General features: G+C 36.5%; 1 protein-coding gene across 1 annotated transcript in view; it reads left to right on the top strand.

Annotated features, from left to right (window-relative positions):
• Positions 1-23,948, top strand: part of RNF111 (ring finger protein 111) — a 132,004-nt gene that overhangs the window by 838 nt on the left and 107,218 nt on the right. The gene's annotated exons all lie outside the window — the stretch shown is intronic.

The following is a 23,948-nucleotide window of genomic DNA, read 5'->3' as shown; positions in this document are numbered from 1 at the left end:
CTCTAGTACAGCTTGATTCACAGTCACGGAATTTTTGAACTCAAAGGATCTTTAGAAATCTGGCACAGTTCTCAGTTCTCTCTCAATAAAGATTTTAAGAAAGTTACCTAGGTGCCCACCGCTGATCATTGGCCAAATTGACACTAAACCTAAGATCTCATTCCAGTGTCTTTCCCACTAACCTCCCCTGCTCCCACCTTTTGTGAATACTTGTACAGAGGGGTTGTACTAATCCAAAGCTAATGTGATAGTTAGAGTGAATACGTCTTTAAAAAATTTTTAATAATGGAATTATCTTAAAATGGAGATCTGTGCCTTCTGATCTGATGCACTTGGGAAGGACACATCACCTGCCCAAATGCCAAGAATGTTTAACCTGGATCTCATCGCGACAAAACGATTAGACAGTTGTGGGACATTCAACAAAATAAAAGCTCTAGATTCTTCAAAAAGCAGTATCTTAAAAGTAAAAGTAGGAAGTAAGACTAAAGGGATTTGATAAATTTTTCCTGTGATTGTTGTTTGCGTTCTGGATCAAAAAAACTACTAAATGAACAATTGAGAGATTGGGGACAGTTGGGAAATTTATATAGTAGACTGTGTTATTGTGCCAATATTAAATATCTGGAGTGTTAAATCGTGGTTATGTTGAATGTCTTAGTCCTTAGAAGATACTTGCTGAGGTTCTTAGACGTGAAGAAGTATCTTTCTATCTGCAATTTACTTTCAAATGGTTGCAGGAGAAAACAAATGTAGCGATGTGTTACAAATCACTGAACTCAATGTAGCAAACTTAATAATTAGGGAAACAAATGTAGCAAAAATAATAATTAGGAAATGTAAATGAAAGGTATAAAGTTGTTAATAGTACACTGTTTAAATTATTTTTATAAGTTTGAAGTTATTTATAGACAATACATAAATCTAATTTTTTGTAATAGAAAATAAAATGGAGGAAAAATATTTTTGCACTTTTAACATATAGAATATTTAATTTTGTCATTAAACGTATGATTTTTGGTTTTTGAAATTACTTTCTAAAAAGTTCATCTTTGGGGCGCCTGGGTGGCGCAGTCGGTTAAGCGTCCGACTTCAGCCAGGTCACGATCTCGCGGTCTGTGAGTTCGAGCCCCGCGTCAGGCTCTGGGCTGATGGCTCGGAGCCTGGAGTCTGTTTCCGATTCTGTGTCTCCCTCTCTCTCTGCCCCTCCCCCGTTCATGCTCTGTCTCTCTCTGTCCCAAAAATAAATAAACGTTGAAAAAAAAAAAAAACAAACAAAAACAAAAAAAAATAAATAAAAAGTTCATCTTTATTTTTTTATGTTTATTTACTTATTTTGAGAGAGACAGAGAGAAAGAGAAAAAGAGAATCCCAAGCAGGCTCTGCACTATCAGCGCAGTGCCCAATGTGGGGCTCCAGCTGAGGAACTGTGAAATCATGACCTGAGCCGTAAATCAAGTGTTGGAATTTAACTGACTGAGCCACTTAGGTGCCCCTAAATAATTCACTTTAAATGGATGTTTCTTTAGTATGATGTATTTTTTTTTTCAGTCTTGATCTCTAATGAAATATAGTTATATGAAGGAATATGGTGCACTTATTTCTGCATCAAGAACACTACTTGAGGGGCACCTGGGTGGCTCAGTCAGTTGAGCATCCAACTTCATTTTGGCTCAGGTCATCATCTCACAGTTCGTGGGATGGAGCCCTCCATCCAGCTCTGCCCTGACAGCACTGAGCCTGCTTGGGATTCCCTCTCTCCATCTCTCTCTGCCCCTTACCAGCTCACACTTTCTCTCAAAATAAATAAACATTTAAAAAAAAGAAGAAGAACACTATTTAAAAGGTAATAATAACATATTTTGTTGCCATTTATCGAATTCTTTTGCACTCATTATGGGTTTTGTTTTCATATAAGCTCATCTTTTAAGAAACATCTATTAAGGGGTGCCTGGGTGGCTCAGTCAGTTAAGCATCCGACTTTGGCTCAGATCACAATCTCATGGTTCATGGGTTTGAGCCCCGCATCGGGCTCTGTGCTGACAGCTCAGAGCCTGGAGCCTGCTTAGGTTTATGGGTCTCCCTCTCTCTCTACCCCTCCCCCACTCATGCTCTGTCTCTCTGTCTCAAAAATAAATAAACATTAAAAACATTTAAAAAAAGAAATAAATATTGAATATTTGCTATCTGCCAAGCACATGCCAGACTCTAGGAAGATAATGATTACCTAGTCTCTCTTGTTCACCATTGTATGGGCTCCTAACACAGTGTAGACACTCAGTAATAAATTGCTTGAAGGAAAATAGGTACAGTGCTCTGAGAACCTATTATAGAAAAATTTAACCCTTATAGGGGTAGATAGAATGATTTTATTTTATGGAAGCATAACCTGAGATTCAAAATGTCAATAACTAGTCCAAGAATGTAGAGTTAGTAAAAGGAAGATTCAGGATGATTTCAAATCCACTGCAATTTTTTTATTATAACATCTTATTTTCCACCAAAGTTTATTTCCATTCCCAAAGAGAATTTTCTTCCTTCCTCCTAATGCTAAGCTCCAATTATTACTGTTCATTCTGTTTTTTTGTTGTTTTGTTTTGTTTGTTTCTTTGTTTGTTGAGAGAACTTAGTCTCTGCTTATCATCTTCCTGGCCAATATCATTTTTTTTTTTTTACCCTCACTTTCAAGTAGGCTTTAAAATCTTTCTCATCTTGAAATATCTTTGCTTGACCCAGATATTTAGTGTTGGCAGCTGTTGAATTGTTGCTGTGTCCTTCTCTTAATGGAAAGTGTATAGCTTCTGGTAATGACAGAAGAGGTAAGTCAGATAAATACCCCCTCTGAAAATAACAAAAATGCTCGACAAAATATAAAGTTCAAATCTTCTATTTTCTTACTGACTTTCTGTCTCTTGTTACATTAATTACTGTGAGAGATGTGTTAAGAATTTCACAAGATAGTGTATAATGAGTCACTCTTTACAACCCCAGTGCAGCTTTCTGCCCATGGGCCCTGTCCCATGGTTTAATATAATCACCTTTTTGCACACACAAAACAAAATTCACAAGAATGTGGATTTGTTTGTGGAACCATCAAATGTGTCTTTGTGTATTTTAATGTTTATTTATTTTTGAGAGAGACAGAGACAGAGTGTGAGTGTGGGAGGGGCAGAGAGAGAGGGAGACCCAGAATCTGAAGCACAATCTGGGCTTCAAGCTGTCAGCACAGAGCCTGATGCAAGGCCCAAACCCACAGACTGTGAGATCATGACCTCAGTGGAAGTAGGATGCTCAACCAAGTGAGCCACCCAGGTGCCCCTGACTTTATGTAATTTAAGACTTTATTAGATACATACAAACATGCAATTCTTACACCTTCATCACTAGTTAAGTGAGCCTTTTATCTTTAGTGGTTTTTATTTTGCTTAAATGCTATACCAGGTTTCTCTTGGTTAGTGTTTACAAAGTGTGTCTTTTTCCAAACTTTTGCCTTTAATCTTTTTGCATATTTTTAAAATGTGTTTTTCTAAGTAACATACAGTTGTTGTTGTTGTTGTTGTTTTTAATCTAGACTGGCAATTATTTACCTGAAATATTTCATCCATTAATATTTAATGTGATTACTTTTAGGTTTTTGGTGTATTAAGGTTCAGAGAAACAGAACCAGTAGGAGAATATCTGTGTGTGTGTGTGTGTGTGTGTGTGTGTGTGTGTGTGTGTGTGTGTGTGTGTTTGAGTGTATGTGTAGAGAGAGAAAGAGAGGGAGATTATATATATGTATGTATACAATGATGGAGGCTAAGGAATCCCAAGATATTCCATCTGCAATCTGGAGTTGTGTCTTGGTGCGTGGATTTTAAAAATGTATCCTACTTGGGTTTTGTTGAATGTCTTGAATCTATGGATCAAGAAGATTTCCTGGCCTTATTCCCAGGAAAGTCCGTGGTATAATTCCAACCCAAGTGTGAAGGCCTGAGGACCAGGGGAGCCAGTGGTGTAAATTCCAGCCCAAAGCATAAGACTGTTGTCTCAGCTCAATGATTTTTTAAAACATTTTTGTTTATTTTTGTGAGATACAGAGAGATAGAGCGCCAGAGGGGGAGGGGTAGAGAGGGAGACACAGAATCCCAAGCAGGGTCCAGGCTGTAATCTGCCAGCACAGAGCCCAACGTGGGGCTCAAACCCACAAACCGTGAGATCATGACCTGAGCCAAAGTCAGACGCTCAACCGACCGAACCACCCAGGCACCCTCCAACTCAGTGATTTGAGGGCCATTCTTCAGGATTGTCTCTCCTCAAAGATAATATTAAGAGAATATTATCATGACCTTGGACTAGGAAAAAAAATATGAGGACACAAAAAGTACTGACTACAAAGGAAAAAATTGATACATTTGGCTACGTTAAAATTAAGAATTTCTGCTCATCAGAAGTTACCATTAAGAGAATAGAAGGCAAGACATGGAGTGGGAGATATTTGTAACACATAAAACAAATTCTGAGTTCATAACCAGAATCTACAAAGAACTCCTACACATTAAGAAACCAATTAAGAAGGAAAAAAATAGTCAAGTCTTGAAAACATACTTCACCAAAAAGTCAAATGGCATAGACACACACACACACACACACACACACACACACACACACACACAGTGATCAATCTCATTAGTAATCAATCTGAATAAATCCAACAAAAATGGTGTTGGAATAAATCAAACATAAAATACATACTGTACCATTTCAAACAATATAAATATGGGCAAAACTATGTTGTTTAGAAATATATACTGAAATGGTAAAACTATATATAAAGGAAATCAAGGAAGTCACTGCCAGAAAAGTCGAGAAAGTGCTTAGGTTTAAACAATAGGTATGGGTTGTGATTGGGAAGAGTTGTACACGACTTCTCAAATGCTAACAATATTCTATTTCTTGATTCAGGTGGTAGTTCTATGGATGCCCACCTTATAATAATTTTTAAATCTGTATATTTATGTTTTCCAAAATTTCTATATGTAGATTATATTCATGAAAAAGATATTAGAAATTGAAAGCATGGGCTTTAGGGCCATATTAGCATAGATTCACATTCTACTTTTGAGGTTTATAGATGTATCTTCTTATCTTGAAAAAAAGGAAAGACTGTGTATCTCCAAGTCTGATTTTGAGAATTAAATAACTTATGTAAAATTATATAACATATAACAAGTGCCCAGCCATTGTTCTTATTTTCTTTTTGTATCCATTAAACCCATGCTATTAAATGAATATTAAAAAACAATAGCAATAGTGGGCACTTGGGTGGTTCATTTGGTTCAGTGTCTGACTCTTGGTTTTGGCTCATGGTCATGATCAGTTCATGATTTCCAGCCCCGTTTCAGGTTCTCTGCTGACAGCTAGGAGCCCACTTGGAATTCTCTCTAACTCTCTCTCTGCCCCTCCTCCCATTCTCATTCTCTCTCTCTTAAAATATATAAACTTAAAAAAATAGCTTCATATATGCAAACAAAGGCCAAATAGAACACTTGGTAGAATTTCTTCACCCTATAAAAGAAAATACTTAAGTTTAAACAACACAAGAAATATCCAATACATATATGAGGAAAATTATAAACCACTTTTGAAAGATTCAAAAGTTGACTTAAATAGATACACCACATTTTCTGAATAAAAGGTTTGACATCATAAAGATATCAAGTTTGTACTGTATCATTTCCTGTACTATCAAATCCTTTTTTCTGGGACATGACAAGTTGATTAAAAAGTTAATTTTGAAAAAGAAACAAGCAAGAATCACCTAGAAAACCTGAAAAAGAACACCAATGATTAGGTGAGCTAGGCCTACCAGATATTAAAACATAAAGTACTTATAGTTAAAATAATTGGTATTGACTAATGAGTAGACAAACAGACCAATCTAAAGAGCAGAAATCCACAAACAGGCTGAGTTCCATAAGGAAATTTAGGAAATTGAAAAAGATTTAAGCAGCACCTCAAAAGTTGAGATTGCTGTGGCACCTAGATGGCTCAGTCGGTTAAGTGTCCGACTTTGACTTGTTGTGATCTCACGGTTTGCAGAACCACAAATCTCCACATCGGGCTCTGTGCTGACAGCTCAGAGCCTGGAGCTTGCTCTCCGTCTCTCTCTGTGTCTCCCTCTCTCTCTGCCTCTCTCCCGCTTGCCCTATGTCTCCTCTCTCTCTCAAAAATAAACAAACATTATAAAAAATCAAATATCTCCCTCATACCACTCCTTTATAGTCACACTTACTCCTTTCCCCCACCCACACAACTCTAACCCCTGGCAACCACTAATTCTCCAGTAATTTTTTCTCTTGAAGAATGCTACATAAACAGAATTATACAATATGTGACCCATTGAAAATATCTTTGTTTTACTCCACATAAGCCCCTTGAGATCCAACCTGTTGTTAACAGTATGTTCCCTTTTATTGTTGAGTAGTATTCATACCAATATACCACAGTTTGGTTTTTGTGTGGACTTAAGTCATTTCTCTGGGGCAAATGCCCAGGAGTGTGAATGGCATGTCAAAAACAAAAGCTTAGTATCCCTAATATAAAAAGAGCTTCCAAAAGTAGAGAACAAAAAGCCATATTTATTTTTTAATAAGCTGCCAAACTTTTCTAGTGTGGCTTTACCATTTTATGTTTCCACCAGCAATTTATGAGACATCTGGATTTCCCACATTCTTGCCAGTGTTTGGTACTTTTAGTTTTTAATATTTTAGCTATTTTAATAGGTATGTAATGATGTCTGATCAAAAGTTGGGATTTTTAATAACTAAAGTGAATCAATTTCTAACACCATGATAAATCCCAAATGGATTAGATATTTTAATATAAAAGATGAGATCATACAGGTCCTGGAAGAGAGCACTGGTGAATTCCCAGTTGCTGGTAACCATTGATCCAACTTCTGTCTCTATAGTTTTGCCATTTCCAGTTTGCCATATAAATGGAATCATATGGAATGAAGCCTTTTGTTTCTGGTTTATTTTACATGGCTTAATGCTGTTGAAATCCATCTATGTTCTTGTATATACCATTACTTCCTTTTGTCCAATGGCTGAGTAGTATTCCACTCTATGGTTGTACCACAATTTGTTTATTCATTAACCAGTTGATGGACATTTGAGGTGTTTTTAATGTTACCATTATGAATAAGGCAACTGTAAATATTAACATATAGGTACTTGTGTAGACATATGTATTTATTTTGGGGGAGAGTGGATACCAAAAAAGGGTAGTATGTTAAATATACTTGTATATTTAACTTCAGGAGAAAGTTCCAAACTGTTTTCTTGATATGCTATTTTGCATTCCCAGCAGCACTATCTGAAGGTTGCAGTTGCTCCAAATCCTTATTAGCATTTAATATGATCAGTCTATTATATTTTGACCATTTTAGTAGATATGTAGTGTTACTGTCTTCATTTGCATTTCTATAATGACTAATAACTTTGGACATGTTTTCATGTGTTAATTTGCCATCTGTATGTGAGGAGATGTCTGTTCCAATCTTTTGCTCATTTAAAAAATTGATTTGTCTCATTATTACTGGGTTTTAAGGTTTTTTTTATATAGTATGCATATAAATCCTTTTTAAAAATTTTTGATGTTTATTTTTGAGACAGAGAGAGTGAGAGAGAATGGGGGAGGGAAAGAGAGAGAGAGGGAGACACATTATCTAAAGTAGGCTCCAGACTCTGAGGTCCAACCTGTCAGTCCAGAGCTTGATGCAGGGCTCAAACTCATGAATCGTGAGATCATGACCTCAGCTGAAGTTGGACGCTTAACCAACTGAGCCACCCAGGTGTGCCTATAAGTCCTTTTTTATATATGTGTCTTTTGAATATTTTCTCTTGGTCTCTACATTATACTATCATTTTGTTAGAGGTGCTTTTAAATAGCAGGACTTTTATACTGTGAGGATGTCCAGTCTATCATTTTTTTCATGATTCATGCTTTTTGCATCTTAGTAAGAAATATTTGGCTAACCCAAAGTCCCCCAAATTTTTTCTGATGTTTTCTTCTTAAAGTATTAAGGTTTTTGCAGCCACTCTGGAAAACAGTATGGAGATTTTTCAAAAACTAAAAATAGAACTACCCTATAACCCAGCAATTACACTACTAGGTGTTTATCCAGGGGATACAGGTGTGCTGTTTCTAAGGGACACATGCACCCCAATGTTTATAGCAGCACTATTGACAATAGCCAAGTATCGAAAGAGTCCAAATGTCCACTGATGGATGAATGGATAAAGAAGGAGTGGTGTATATATACAATGGAGTATTACTTAGCAATCAAAAAGAATGAAATCTTGCCACATGCAACTACATGGATGGAACTGGAGGGTATTATCCTAAGTGAAATTAGTCAGAGAAAGACAAGTATCATATGACTTCACTCATATGAGGACTTTAACATACAAAACAGATGAACATAAGGGAAGGGAAGCAAAAATAATATAAAAACAGGGAGAGGGACAAAACATAAGAGACTCATAAATATGGAGAACAGAGGGTTACTGAAAGGGGGGTGGGAGGGGGGATGGACTAAATGGGTAAGGAGCACTAAGGAATCTACTCCTGAAATCATTGTTGCACTATATGCTAACTAATTTGGATGTAAATTTTTTAAAAATAAAACTTAAAATGGTAAAATAAATAGCTGAGCTGGGAGAAAAAAATTAAACACACACACAAATAAAGGTCATCCAAAACTCAAAAGAAAAAAAAGTATTAAGGTTTTTTTTTTTCAGGTTTTAAATAAGTAATCTCTATACCCAACATAGGGTTCAAACTCACAACCTTGAGATCAAAAGTTGCAATCTCCACCAACTAAACCATCCATGCGCCCCCTCCAAAAGTATCAATTTTTAATTCTTAAGCGTCTGATTCATTTTCAGTTAATTTTTATATGGTGTGAGGTAACAGTCAAAATTCATTTTAACGCATGTGGAAGTATAATTGTCTCATCACCATTTGTTGAAAAAACTATTCTTCTTGAATTATCTTGGCAACATTATTGAAGCTCAATTGATCTATTTCTGGACACTGTTGTGCTCCATTAGCTATGTCTATCCTTATAGGATTGCCACACGGTCTTGATTACTGTAACCTTGTAATAACTCTTGAAATTATTGTGAGTCTCCAAATTTGTTCTCCTTTTTGAAAATCATTTTGCTGGGGTGCCTGGGTGGCTCAGTCGGTTCAGTGTCTGACTTCAGCTGAGGTCATGATCTCACAGTCTGTGATTTTGAGCCCCGCATCAGGCTCTGTGCTGACAGCTCAGAGCCTGGAGTCTGCTTCGGATTCTGTGTCTCCCTCCCTCTACTCCTCCCCTGCTCATGCCGTGTCTCTCTCCTTCAAAAATAAACAAAAACATTAAAAATAAAAAAAATCATTTTGCTATTTGAGATCCTTTACATTTCCATATAAATTTAAGAATCAGTTTTCCATTACTACAAAAGGTCTTACAGGATTTTAATTGGAATTGTGTTGAAACTGAAGATCAATTCAGAGAGAATTAACATCTTAACAATATTGCCTTCCCAAACATATACATGATATTCTCTCTCCATTTAGTTCAATCTTTCTTTACTGTCTCTCAGCAATGGGTAATAACCTTCAAAATACAAATATTGCATATATTTTGTTCGATTTCATCACAAATATTTCATGTTTTTGATGCCTTTGTAAATAGTATGATTTTCTTTTTTTTTTTAAGTTTATTCATTTTTGAGAGAGAGAGAGAGAGAGAGACAGACAGACAGCATGAGTGGGGGAGTGACAGAGAGAGAGAGAGAGAGAGAGAGAGAGAGAAAGAGGGAATCCCAAGCAGGCTCCATGTCATCAGCATAGAGCCCAATGCAGGGCTCGAACTTACAAAACCATGAGATCATGACCTCAGCTGAAACCAAGAGTTGGAGACTCAACCAACTGAGCCATCCAGGCACCCCAATGGTATGATTTCCTAATTGTATTTTTCTTTTTATTTATTTATTTAAAAATTTTTAATGTTTATTTTTGAAAGAGAGAGAGAGAGCGTGCAAGCAAGGGAGGGGCAGAGAGAGAGGGAGACACAGAATTGGAAGTGGGCTCCAGGATCTGAGCTGTCAGAACAGAGCCCACTGCGGGGCTCCAGCTCACAAACTGGGAGATCATGATCTGAGCTGAACCCGGATGCATAGCCAACTGAGACACCCAAGAGCTCCAATTTCATTTTTCAATTATTTGTCATTAGTATACAGAAAACAATAGATTATGGCATGTTGATCTTGTGTCCTGATACCTTTTGAAAGTTACATGTTATAGCAATATTTTTTTAGATTCTTTTTTTTTGTTTTCTAGTTAGACAATAACTCTTTTTTTCCATTCCATATGACTTTCATCTCTCTCTCTCTCTCTCTCTCTCTCTCTCTCTCTCTCTCTCTCCTCCCTTATTTCACTAACTCGGACCTTAGAGCGATGGTGTATAGATGTGGTGTGAACACATATTCTTACACTGTTCCAGTTCTTAAGAGGAAAGCATTTGGTCTTTCAATGCAAGTATGAGTTAGCTATAGTTTTTTCATAGATGCTCTTTATCAAGTTGAGGAACTCCCCTTCTGTTCATAGTTTACTTACAATTGTTATCATAATTGGATTTTGAATTTTGTTAAATCATTATTCCATATTTATTGAGATGATCATTTATTTTTTTCTTTTTTGGTCTTTGGTATGGTTAATTATATTCATTGATTTTTGGATATTGAGTCAACCTTGTATTTTTGTGATAAACTCCAATTGGAAAATTAAATTTTTCCTTAAAATTGCTTTTGTTCCAGAAGTTATATATTATCCTTTTAAAGAGTGTGGGGTTATATTAATTTTATTGTTAGAGTTTTTCTTTAAGTTTCTGTAAGTTTTTCTTTAACTAAACTTCACCCCCAATGTGTGGCTCAAACTCACAACCCTGAGATTAAGAATCATGAGCCAGGTACATGCCTCATTGTTAGGAATTTTTGAATCTATTTTTATGGGGCATAAAGTTTTCTTATGATGTTTTTATCTACTTTCTGTGTTAAGGTAATGCTGACCCCATGAAATGATTTGGGAAATGTCCCTTTCTCTTCTATTTTTGCTAAAGTACATGTAGAATTAGTATCATGTTTTCTTTTTTTTTTTTTTAATTTTTTTTTCAACGTTTATTTTATTTTTGGGACAGAGAGAGACAGAGCATGAATGGGGGAGGGGCAGAGAGAGAGGGAGACACAGAATCGGAAACAGGCTCCAGGCTCCGAGCCATCGGCCCAGAGCCCGACGCGGGGCTCGAACTCACGGACCGCGAGATCGTGACCTGGCTGAAGTCGGACGCTTAACCGACTGCGCCACCCAGGCGCCCCTCATGTTTTCTTTAAATGTTAGGCAGAGTTCCTCATTGAAGTGTTCCAAATCTAGAATTTTCCTGTGGGATGTTTTTAAGTACAAAATCAATTTCTTCAAGGTGTATGGCTCTTCAACTAATTTATTCTTCTTGAGTGAGCTTTGGTAATTTGTGTTTTTTGAGGAATTTGTCCCTTTCACTAAGTTATCAAAAATATTGCCATAAGGTTGTTCCAGGTGGAAAGAAAATTTTTGTTTTTCTTTTTTTTTTTATTAAAAAAATTTTTTTTCAACGTTTTATTTATTTTTTTTGGGACAGAGAGAGACAGAGCATGAACGGGGGAGGGGCAGAGAGAGAGAGGGAGACACAGAATCGGAAACAGGCTCCAGGCTCTGAGCCGTCAGCCCAGAGCCTGACGCAGGGCTCGTACTCACGGACCGCGAGATCGTGACCTGGCTGAAGTCGGACGCTTAACTGACTGCGCCACCCAGGCGCCCCTATTTTTCTAAGAGATAAGTTAATATATAGGAAAGTGCCTTTTTTTCCCCATAACAGTTTAGGTTGGCATGGAGATTAAAAGTTTGTTAACTTGTGTTGTCAAAAATGTGTTGTTAGTATATCCTCATGCATTGCTGATTGGAGTGTAAATTGACCTGTCTGGAGATCAATTTGAAAACATATAACAAAATTACAATGCACAGACCCTTTGGCCCAGAAATTCTACTCATAGGTAATAATGTATTCTTGTAGGTAATAACATACTTATAGGAAATAACATATGTACTGAGATATTTACTGCATTATTTACAATAGCAAAATTGATGGAAATAAAGATTCATCAATAGTATGGTTATATAGCAGAATGTTCTGTACATATTAATAAGAATGATGGATCAATACACATACTGCTGTGGAAATATCTATAGGATCTATCTTAAAAATCAAATGGAACTAGACATCAGAAGATAGTTTGAATGGTAAGCTTTCATTTGTAAAGGAAAAATAATATGTATAATTATGCATATAAACATATAGACAGATCTGGAAGGCTACAAAAGAAACGGTTAATGGTTGCTTCATTGAGGTGTAATGTTTTAGTCTCTTTGGGCTGCTATAAGAAAACCACCATAGACTGAGTGGCTATACTTATACTTATCTCATAGTTCTGTAGGCTCAGAAGTCCAAGATGAAGGGGCCAACAGATTCAGTGTTTGGCGAGGACAGAAAGGACGAAGAGAACTCTCTTGAGCCTCTTTTACAAGAGCACTAATCTTATTTGTGAGGACTATGAATACATATGAATTGCGGGGGTGGGGGTGGGTGGGAGGGGGGACACAAACATCCAATCTACAGCAAATCTACATGCCATTTAAAATATACAATTAAATGATTTTTAGTAAATTGACAAGTTGTGCAACCATCCTCACAATCCAGTTTTAGAACATTTCTATTACATCCTAATAATCCCTCGTGCCTGTTTGCAATCACCCTTGTTCTGACATCCAGCCCTAGGCAACCACTAATATACTTTATATTTCTAGAGATTTGCCTTTCCTAGACATTTCATGTAAATGAATTATACAACATGTGTTATGCATCTAGCTTCTTTGACGTTTATCCATTTTGTAGCCTGTATCAGTTGTTCCTTTATATTGCTGACAATGTTCCATCATACAGATATATAAACATGGTCTCTCCACACTAGTTGATAGACATTTGGATTGTTTCCACTTTGAACTATTATGAACAATGCTGCTATGAACATTTATGTATAAGTCTTTGTGTGGACTTGTTTTCATTTTCTTGGATAGACATCTAGGAGTGGAATTGCTGGGCTTTGTTGTAAATTTGTTTAATTTCTAGGAAACTGCCATAGTAGCTGTAGCATTTATATATCCATCAGCAACATATAAAGATTCTTTTTCTTCATATCTTTTCCAACACTTGTTATTGTCTCTTTTATTATAGCCATACCAGTGGGTATGAAAGGGTATTTTGTTGAAGTTTTAATTTGCATTTCCCTGATGACTAATATGTTGAGCATCTTTCTATATGCTTGTTCCAGCCATTCATATATCTTCTTTTGTAAAATATCTATTCAAATCTTTGCTCACGTACAGTTGGGTTGTTTGCAGATTTCTCTCTTTCTCTCTCTCTTTGAGAGACAGAGCAAACAGGAGAAAGGCAGAGGGAGAGAAAAGAGAGAGAATCTTAAGCAGGCTCCATACTCAGCACAGAGCCTGAAGTGGGGCTTAATTCACAACCCTGGGATCATGACCTAAGCTGAAATCAAGACTCAGATGCTCAAAGAACTAAGCCAATCAGGAGCCCCTGAGGGTTTTGTTTTTTTTTTAATTTTTTTCTCAACGTTTATTTATTTTTGGGACAGAGAGAGACAGAGCATGAACGGGGGAGGGGCAGAGAGAGAGGGAGACACAGAATCGGAAACAGGCTCCAGGCTCTGAGCCATCAGCCCAGAGCCTGACGCGGGGCTCAAACTCCCGGACCGCGAGATCGTGATCTGAATGAAGTCGGACGCTCAACCGACTGCGCAACCCAGGCGCCCCATGAGGGTTTCTTTTAAATTTCTATTACATTATTTCTATTTATTTTATATTTATATTCATATTTATATTTATAATTAAATTTGTATTAAATTTCTATTATATTATTAAATTTAAATTTCTATATATGCAATTTCTAATTATGTATCCATCTATTCTTGTTTATTTCTGTTTTGTAACTTCTTATTTTTCATAAATAAATGTTACTTCTTCATTGATCGCTTTGAAGATATTCAATGTAATTATATTGTCTTTAGTTTTTTATTATGGAAGATTTCAAACATAGACAAAAGTAAAAAAAAAGTATAGTGAACATTCATGAATTCATCACACAACTTAATATGTCTCTCATTTATTTTATAGGGTTGATTCTCTAAAAAACCTTATCTTTGATTACTCAAGACATAGCTATTGAAACCCTTCTCACATATAACAGTTTTCCACACGTACATGGTAATGTTAGAATAGTAGCCCTTCTTTATGTCATGCAATAACTGATCTCTTTGTGACTAGTAGCAGTGCGTTCTAAAATCCATGGTCTTGGGGCACCTGGGTGGCTCAGTTGGTTGAACATCTGACTTCGGCTCAGGTCATGATCTCACAGTTTGTGGGTTCGAGCCCTGCATGAGGCTCTGTGCTGACTGCTTGCTCAGAGCCTGGAGCCTGCTTCAGATTCTGTGTCTCCTTCTGTCTCTGCTCCTCCCCAGCTCATTCTTTGTCTCGCTCTGATTCTCAAAAATAAATGAATGTAAAAAGGAAAAAAAATTTTTAAATCCATGGTCTTTGTCTTACCTAGCTTTTGGATTTCAGATAAGCTATACATACCAACAGGGCAGGAGGGGATGATATGCAGGAGATTTTTCCTATAGAAGAACTCTCTTGCAAAGCTCTTGTCTTGACTTGGTGAGAGAGCACATGGCCCTAAACCTCCCAGAAGGTTTTTGTAGTAAGAGATTATGAGATAGTTTATTACCAGACTCACACTTTGATTTCTATACCAGCCTCCCTCTCATATGTTTACTTTTAGTTAAGCTGTTCACCTCCTTTCTTTTTTTATTAAGTTTGTTTGTGTGTTTATTTGTTTGTTTAAGTAGTCTCTATACCCAGCATGGGGTTGGAACTCACAACCCCAAAATTAAGAGTTGCATACTAGGAATACCTGGGTGGCTCAGTCGGTTGGATGTCTGACTTTGGCTCAGGTCATGATATTGTGGTTTGTGAGTTCGAGCCCTGCATCAGGCTCTGTGTTGACACCTCAGAGCCTGGAGCCTGCTTAGAATTCTGTGTCTGCCTCTTTCTCTGCCCCTCCCTTGCTCACGCTCTGTCTCTCAAAAATAAATAAAAATTAAAAAAAAATGTTGCGTGCTCTACCAACTGAGCCAGCCAGGAACCCCAAGCTCACCTTCCTTTCTTTCTTTCTTTCTTTCTTTCTTTCTTTCTTTCTTTCTTTCTTTCTTTCTTTCTTTCTTTCTTTCTTTCTTTCTTTCTTTCTATGTTTATTTATTTTTGAGAGAGAGACAGACAGACAGCATGAGCAGGGAAGGGGTAGAGAGAGAGGGAGACACAGAATCCGAAGCAGACTTCAGGCTCTAGGCTGTCAGCACAGAGGCCGATGCAGGGCCCTAGCTCACTATCCATGAGATCATGACCTGAGCCTCAGGCAATCAACTGACTGAGCCACCCAGGTGCCCCACTCACCTTCTTTTGTAAAGAATTGTGGATCTCACTGTGGTATAGACCACCTCAGCTCTCTTTCCTTCATGAAACTCACTATGATACTTATATAGGGATGTTGTTAAGAATGTTTAGGGGCGCCTGGGTGGCGCAGTCGGTTAAGCGTCCAACTTCAGCCAGGTCACGATCTCGCGGTCCGTGAGTTCGAGCCCCGCGTCGGGCTCTGGGCTGATGGCTCAGAGCCTGGAGCCTGTTTCCGATTCTGTGTCTCCCTCTCTCTCTGCCCCTCCCCCGTTCATGCTCTGTCTCTCTCTGTCCCAAAAATAAATAAACGTTGAAAAAAAAAATTAAAAAAAAAAAAGAATGTTTACTGTCACACGGTGTCCCTTCAATGGTAATGTTTTTTTCAGATCTCAATGTAAGGAAAATTTCTGCTGCTTCTGACATATATTACCTTATTGATGTTCATGAATCTTGCTGCTGATTACATTCACTTATTGGCTTTGACCAAAAGGAATCTAAAGCTATATTTGTGGCTCATATCTAAAAATTGTCCAGGATTCTATGGTATGTATTTCTTGTGTCATCTCATAATTACTTCAGGCTGCATTTTGCTATCCTCCCTTATTTTTAATTGTTTTTCTAAAGTGTTGATCTATCTACGTTTCTACCCTGATATTACTGTGCTCATGTAAGCTATCACAAGTACCATTAGAGAATAGGTTTGAGAGTATTTGCACACATAAGTAAATAAAAGATGGGTTTTCTATTCTGTTCCATTATCTATGTGTCTGTTTTTAAAAAGATTTTTAAAAGTATATTTATTTATTTTGAGAGAGAGAGAGAGAGAAAGAGAGAGAGAGAAAGAGGCAGAGAGAGAGAGGGAGAGAGGATCCCATGAACCATGAGATCATGACCTGAGCCGAAATCAAGAGTTGGATGCTTAACCAAATAAGCCACTCAGGCGCCCCATCTTCCTCATGATTTTCTTAATAACATTTTCTTTTCTCTAGCTTACTTTATTATAAGAATACAGCATATAATACATATACACATTATGTGTTAATTGATTATATTATCAGTAAGACTTTCGGTCAATAGTAGGCTACTAGTAGCTAAGTTTTTGGGGAGTCAAAAGTTATACATGGATTTTAGACTGCTTGGGGGTTTGGTGTTCTTAAACCCTATGTTGTTCAAGGGGTGATGTAATAGAGTTTGAAATCAAGGAACACAATGCCTCCAACTTTGTTCTTCTTTCTCAAGATTGCTTTAGCTATTCCAGATCTTTTGTGACTCCATACAAATTTTAGGATTTGAAATTTTAGGATATGAAAAATGCCATGAGAATTTTGATCAGGATTGCATTGCATCTGTAGATTGCTTTGGATAGTATGGACATTTTAACAATACTAGTTCTTCCAATCCATGAGCATAAAATATCTTTCCACTTATTTGTGTCTTCCTCAGTTTTTTCCCTTAATTTCTTGTAGTTTTCAGTATACAAATCTTTCAACTCCTCGGTTAAATTTATTCCTAGGTATATTATTCTTTTTGGTGAAACTGTAAATGGGATTGTTTTCTTAATTTATTTTTTGATAGTTGTCATTAGTGTATAGAAATGCAACAGTGGGGCCCTGGGTGGCTCAGTCAGTTGAGCATCCGACTTTGGCTCAGGTTATTTTCTTGCTGTCCGTGAGTTCGAGCCCCACATCTGTATCAGATTCTGTGTCTCCCTCTCTCTGTGCCCCTCCCCCACTCATGCTCTGTCTCTCTCTCTCCCTCTCTCTCTCTGTCAATAATAAACATTAAAACAATTTTTTAAAAGGAAAAGAAATGCAACAGATTTTTATGTATTGATTTTGTATCCTGCAACATTACTGAATTCATTTATCAGTTCTGACAGTTTTCTGATAGAGTCTTTAGGGTTTTCTATATACAGTATTATGTCATCTGCAAATAGTGACAGTTTTACTTCTTCCTTACCAATTCAGATGCTTTTTACTTATTTTTCTTGCCTAATTACTGTGGCTAGGACTTCCAATACTATGTTGAACAAGAGTGGTGAAAGTGGGCATCCTTGTGTTATTCCTGATCTGAGAGGAAAAGCTTCCAGCTTTTCAGCTGAGTATGATGATAGGTGTGGGCTTATTGTTTATGGCCTTTATTATGTTGAAACACATTCCTTCTATTCCCACTTTGTAGGGAGTTCTTTATCATAAGTGTTGTTGAATTTTACCAAATGACTTTTCTGCATCTATTGAGATGATCATATAATTTTTGCCCTTCTTTTTGTTAATGTGGTATATCACATTGACAGATTTACAGATGTTGAACCATCCTTGCATTACTATAATAAATCCCACTTGATCAAGGTGTACTAACCTTTTAATGAATTGTTGAATTTGATTTGCTGATATTTAATTGAATGTTGTTGCTTCTATGTTCACCAAAGATATTGGCCTATATTTTCTTTTCTTGTGGTGTCCTTGTCTGGTTTTGGTATCAGGGTGATGCTGGCCTCATAAAATGAATTTGGAAGAGTTCCTTCGTCTTCTACTTTTGAAAGAGTTGGAGAAGAATTGGTATTACTTGTTCTTTGAAATTTGGTAGACTTCACCTGTGAAGCTGTCTGGTCCTGGATTTTGTTTGTTGAAAGGTTTTGTTTTATTGATTCTATATACTTTCTAGTAATTGGTAAGTTCATATTTCTTATTTTATGATTCAGTTTGGGTCAGTGCATGTGTCTAGGAATTTACCCATTTCTTCTAAGTTGTCTGTTTTTTCCCCCATTTCATTGATTTCTGCTCTTAGTTTTCTTCTGTATGAAATATTAAAAGTTAATTTTGTTTTCCAAAGTAGAGTTTATATCATGCATAAACATAACAACATAGTACATAGACATAAGAGGCCTCAGATGATTTCTGTAAGTAGAATTTCAAGCACAATGTCCTGAACACATTTAAAGATGAAGAAGCACCCCCCCCCCAACACACACACACACAAGACAAAGAAGCACACAAAGAGACAAGGGACCATGAGTTAAAATCAGCAGCAAAACCAAACAGAAGAAAACAATTCACAAGGACTCCAGAAAATTTAATTATCGGGCACAGAATTTGGAAAACAACTATGATTATTGACAAAAATCAAGCTTGAAAATCTTAGTAAGGAGTTTTAAACTATAAAAAAGTGACATAGCAGATGTGGAAGGAAATCAAAATTCCAGAAATGAAAATGAAATACAAAATTTTTTTAAATGGTTTAGTATATTAGTCACAATCTAAGAGAGAATTAGGTGACTAGAATAAATTACAGAATAAACTATCAAGAATGAAGCTGGGAGCAGTTAGAAAATAAATAAAACAATATAAAAGACAAGCAACATATCACACGCAGTGAGAGGATCTAACGTATTTAATTGGAGTCCCAGAAGAAAAGGAGAAGAAATGGATCTGATGCAATCCTTTGAAGACATGATTGCTGATAATCCACTAATTCAAGATGCCTTACAGAGCCCAAGCAGAATATATAAAAATAAATCCTCACTTAAGCATGTAACAATGAAACTTTAATAAATCAAGACAAAGAGGAAAATGTTGAAATAGCCAGAAAAAAAGATGAATTAGCTTTGAAGAAGCTGAAGTTAAACTCACCACTGATATCTCAATGACAAGAGCTTCAAAAGACAGTGAAATGTTATCTTCACGGTACTGTGAGAAAATTATCATGCTAGAAATACTTCAGTAATGAAAGCAAAATTAATAAATTTCCAAGGAAAGTAAAAGATTTGCCCATAGAAGATAAGCATTAAAGAATGTTCTAGAAGTTGTTTGTCATGCAGAAGGAAATCTTGCATGAAAGATAAGGTGCAGAAAGCAATGGAGACCAAAGGAAATGATAATTGTGATGATGAGTCTAAATCACATTGTGAAAATAAGCAGTGTGAAAAAATAATAATGTCTGTGGCATTTAAATGATACAGTTGTAATACATGACAAAAAATAGCATAAGTGATGTGTGTGCATGTGTCTGGGGGTGTATGTGGTAAATGTTGTTCAACCCTTATGGATTCTTCCCAGGCGGGTATAAAGGTAACAATAATTTCTAAGGTAACCACTAAGGGAATGAAACAGAGTGTAACCACACTAAGTTGCCACTTTCTACTCACTAGGATGGCTATAATCAAAAAGACTGGTTAACAAGTGTTGGCAAGGATATGGAGAAACAAAAACTCTCATATATTGCTGAATGTACAATTCACCAGCCACCCACTATGGAAAAGTTTGATGGCATTTCAAAGAGCTAATCTTATAATTACCATATGACCCAACAATTCCACTTTTGGATATACCCCAAAGAATCGAAAACAGGGACTCAAAAAGCTACTTGTACATGAATGTTTATAACAATGTTATCCACGGTAGCTAAAAGGTGAAAACAATCTGAGTATCCATCAAGAGATGAATGAATAAATGATTTTGGAATTTTATAACTCATCTTCAGTTCTGGGTATTTATTTTCTTTTGTAATTTCTTTTCTCTATATTCTTTGTTCTCCCTTCCTGGAACTCGTATTAGATATTTTACTTCTAGGATTGGGTCTCTAGAACTCTTACCTTGTCTCTCATGTTTCTTTTCCTTGCCTTTATCCTTCAACTTTTCTATTGAATTTTAGTTTCAGAAACCATCATTTTAATCTCTAAGCATTCTTTCTTGCTTTTTTGTAACATCCCTTTCCTCTCATAAGGATGCAATATCATTTTTAATTTCTGAAGATATTAGAGGTTTCAAATATTTTCCCACTGATTTGTTATATTATGCCTACTCTCTATAGTCATTTTTTTAAATGTTCATCTTAGTCTCTTTTATGTTACAGTTTTTCCCTCAAATATCTGGCATATCTTGGTTTGTCAATAAATATTTTTAAATGATGTAGTATAGCAAAACTAATGCAAAGTCTGTGCAAAAAGGTGATGCCTCTGCTGTGCAGGTATGGGCAGGTACGGCCTAGAAGTATTTAGTATAGGTTTTTATACCAGCTGCTCTAGTTCTCCTCAACTAGTTCAATCTCTTTCTTTTCAGGATTGCCATCCTTATTTTTTAACTTCAAAGCCTAGATGCCATATATTTTTTTACATGGTTAACAGAGGCGTAGAGACTTTTGACCATGCTACATGTACACTTAAAATTAATCTCTTTCTTTTATTTTGAAGTAATCTCTACATCCAACGTCGGTCTTTAACTCACAACCCCAACATCAAGAGTCACATGCTCTACCAACTGAGCCAGCCAGGCATCCATATCTCTCTCTCTCTCTCTCTCTCTCTCTCTCTCTCTCTCTCTCTCTCTCTCTCTCTCTTTCATTTCTCCATTTTGTTTCTCAGCCTCCCTTGTTTTGGGCCCATATATCTAGCCTCTGGTGTATTCTGTAAGAATATCAGCTCCCTCATTGGTGTAGCCCTTCTAGTAGTGTTTTGTGGTATAGATTTTTCCACTCTGCTATACCAGTTACTAGTTCTCTATCTGATTTCTATCTTCCAGATGTTTGGGAGGAATAACTCACTTGCTAACAATCTGCTCCCATTTTCTTTTTTTTTTGGGGGGGGGTGTACTTTTTTTTTTAACATTGTGTGTGTGTGTGTGTGTGTGTGTGTGTGTGTGTGTGTGTGTGTAGGAGAGGGGAAGAGAGAGGGAGCCAGAGGATCTGAAGCAGGCTCTGCACTGTGAGTGCGGAGCCCAGTGTGGGTCCAGACCCACAAACCATGAGATCATGACCTGAGTGGAAATCAAGAGTCATCAGCCCAACTGACTGAGCCACCCAGGTGCCTGAGTTTGTATGTTTTTTGATTCCTTTATAATTTCTCAGGATGATGTTGGGGATAGTAGACACATATGGCCAGTCTATTATCTTTTACTGCGAGAGAACATTTAGTTGAATGATTTTTTAAGGAAGATTTTCTGTTTGAAGATCATCTTTTTAAAAATGTTTATTTATTTTTCAGAGTGTGAGAGTGAGACCAAGAGAGCACAAGCAGGGGAGGGACTGAGAGAGAGAGAGAGAAAGAAAGAGAGAGAGAGAGGAGAGAGAGAGAGGAGAGAGAATCCCAAGCAGGCTCCATGCTGTCAGCGCAGTGCTCCATGCTGGGCTAGATCTCACAAGCTGTGAGATCATGACCAGAGCTGAAATCAAAGGTCAGATGCTTAACTGATTGACCTACCCAGGCACCCCTGTTTGAAGATCATCTTAAATGTACATCTTTGAGAAAAAAATGCTAGAACTTTAGATGGTCTGAAAAACAATGTTGACATGTTTAAGTAGTTTTTATTCAGCAGGTGGCACTCTTTCCTAGTTTAACTCAATCCTAAAAGACTGAAGGTTTCAGAGTAGAATGATTTTATTTATCCTTATAATCCAAATAAATGAGATTTCAGAGTTTGCTCTTTGTCAACTTTGACCCGTTCATATTTTCAAAACTTAAAAAATTTGAGCAAATTTCAAAATAAGATATTAAACTAAAATCTCTAAATAATCTTTCCAATGTTCTGAAACAGTAGTGTAATAATGACTTATGCTTTATAAAATGTGAAAATAGTTAAAATCTTACCAGAAGCACTGAATACTATAGTCATTCATATTCAAGGTGTAAAATACTTTTAAAATCTCTTTTCATGACATGGGCAGTTTCGTTTATTTCTCTTCTTTTTTCTTCTATATACTTCTGAATAGTCCCCCATTATATGTTATATATTTCAAATGTACTGTATTATCTAAAAACTAAAAAATCACAGTCTCTGTTTGTAATCCTATAGCCCACAATTATATTCAAGGTACACGTTAGACAATTAAAGAATTGCAGTATGGTTTGGGGAAACATTTGATGTTTGGAGAAAACTTTATGTGATCTGTGAGTAGCAAGCAAGTAAATAAAACATTTTTACTTCTTGTTCTGAATTTGCAAATAATTTGCCAGTGTGTAAATCATACTTGAAATTGTAATATTTGCAGGGTTTGTATAAATCTTACAAGCAAACTGTGAAATGTTAGAGCTCTGACATTGGAGATTATGTAGCCTAACTTAATGATCAGAAACTTGTGAATTTTTTAATGCTAACAGGAGTGAGTTCTTCAAAAATTATGGATTTTATTTTTTTTAAGTTTATTTATTTATTTTGAAATAGAGAGAGAGAGAGAGCATGCAGGAGGGTCAGAGAGAGAGGGAGAAAAAATCTTAAGTAGGCTCTGCACCATCAGCCCAGAGCCAGGTGCAGGGCTCGAACTCACAGCCTGAGATGAAATCAAGAGTCAGATGCTCGAACCACTGAGCCACCCAGGCACCCCCAGAAATTATGGATTTTAAAAACAGCATTGCAAAAACATTCCAAAAAGTGTTAAATTAATGTGAAACTTCAGTGGTAAACTTATGACCAATTTGACAAAGAGTATATAAATACTAGGGATTAGCAGACGAAACTAGTTCTGAGAACAGTTGGCAATCAATTCAGACACCTCAGTTGTGTTTCTAGGCCTATATGACCATGATGGGTGGTGCCTTTCTCTTTCATTTTCCTATAGTTTTATTTGAAAATATACTTTCACAGAACTAGATGGCCTCAAACTTCTGGCCAGAATTAGGCCAGATATCCAGAACTATTTCAGGATACTTGAAATTTCTACAAAATTTCAGGCATTCTATGCCTCCCTCTTAGTCCATAATTTGTTGCCTCACTTTTTCAGAAACTGAGCCACATGGATAGTATTAGTGCTTCGTAATTCAAATGTGTCTTAAAGGCTGCATTCCAAAAGCAGTCAGAGAAACTTTAAAAATTACAAATAGTCACCAAAATTGTACTCTTTTGAGGTTATCCTTCCACCAAATAACTCCTCAAATTTTCTTTTTTTTTTTTAACTTTTTAAAATATTTATTTTTGAGAGAGAGAGAGAGCACACACGCGTGCATGAGTGGGGGAGGGGTAGAGAGTGAGGGAGACACAGAATTCAAAGCAGGCTCCAGGCTCCTAGCTGTCAGCAGAGAGCTGATGTGGGGCTCGAAATCACAAACTGTGAGATCATGACCTGAGCTGAAGCTGGACGCTTAACTGACTGAGCCACTCAGGCACCCCAACTCCTCAATTTTTTAGTCTATATTTCAAAATAGTTTCATTAGATTAAAAAATGACTTTAAAGTAGGTTAGTAATGGGAAAGAAGTTCTGTGTCTAAAGATTTTCTCTTTGTTTCTCTGTTTTACTTCCTCTGTATGTGTAATAAAGATTTATAATCTTTAAACAGTCTGTGTTTTATAATCTAAAATCAAAATTTA

The sequence above is a fragment of the Felis catus genome, chromosome B3 (genome assembly GCF_018350175.1).
Source record: "Felis catus isolate Fca126 chromosome B3, F.catus_Fca126_mat1.0, whole genome shotgun sequence".
NCBI lineage: Eukaryota > Metazoa > Chordata > Mammalia > Carnivora > Felidae > Felis > Felis catus.
This window is presented reverse-complemented; position numbering and strand designations above follow the sequence as displayed.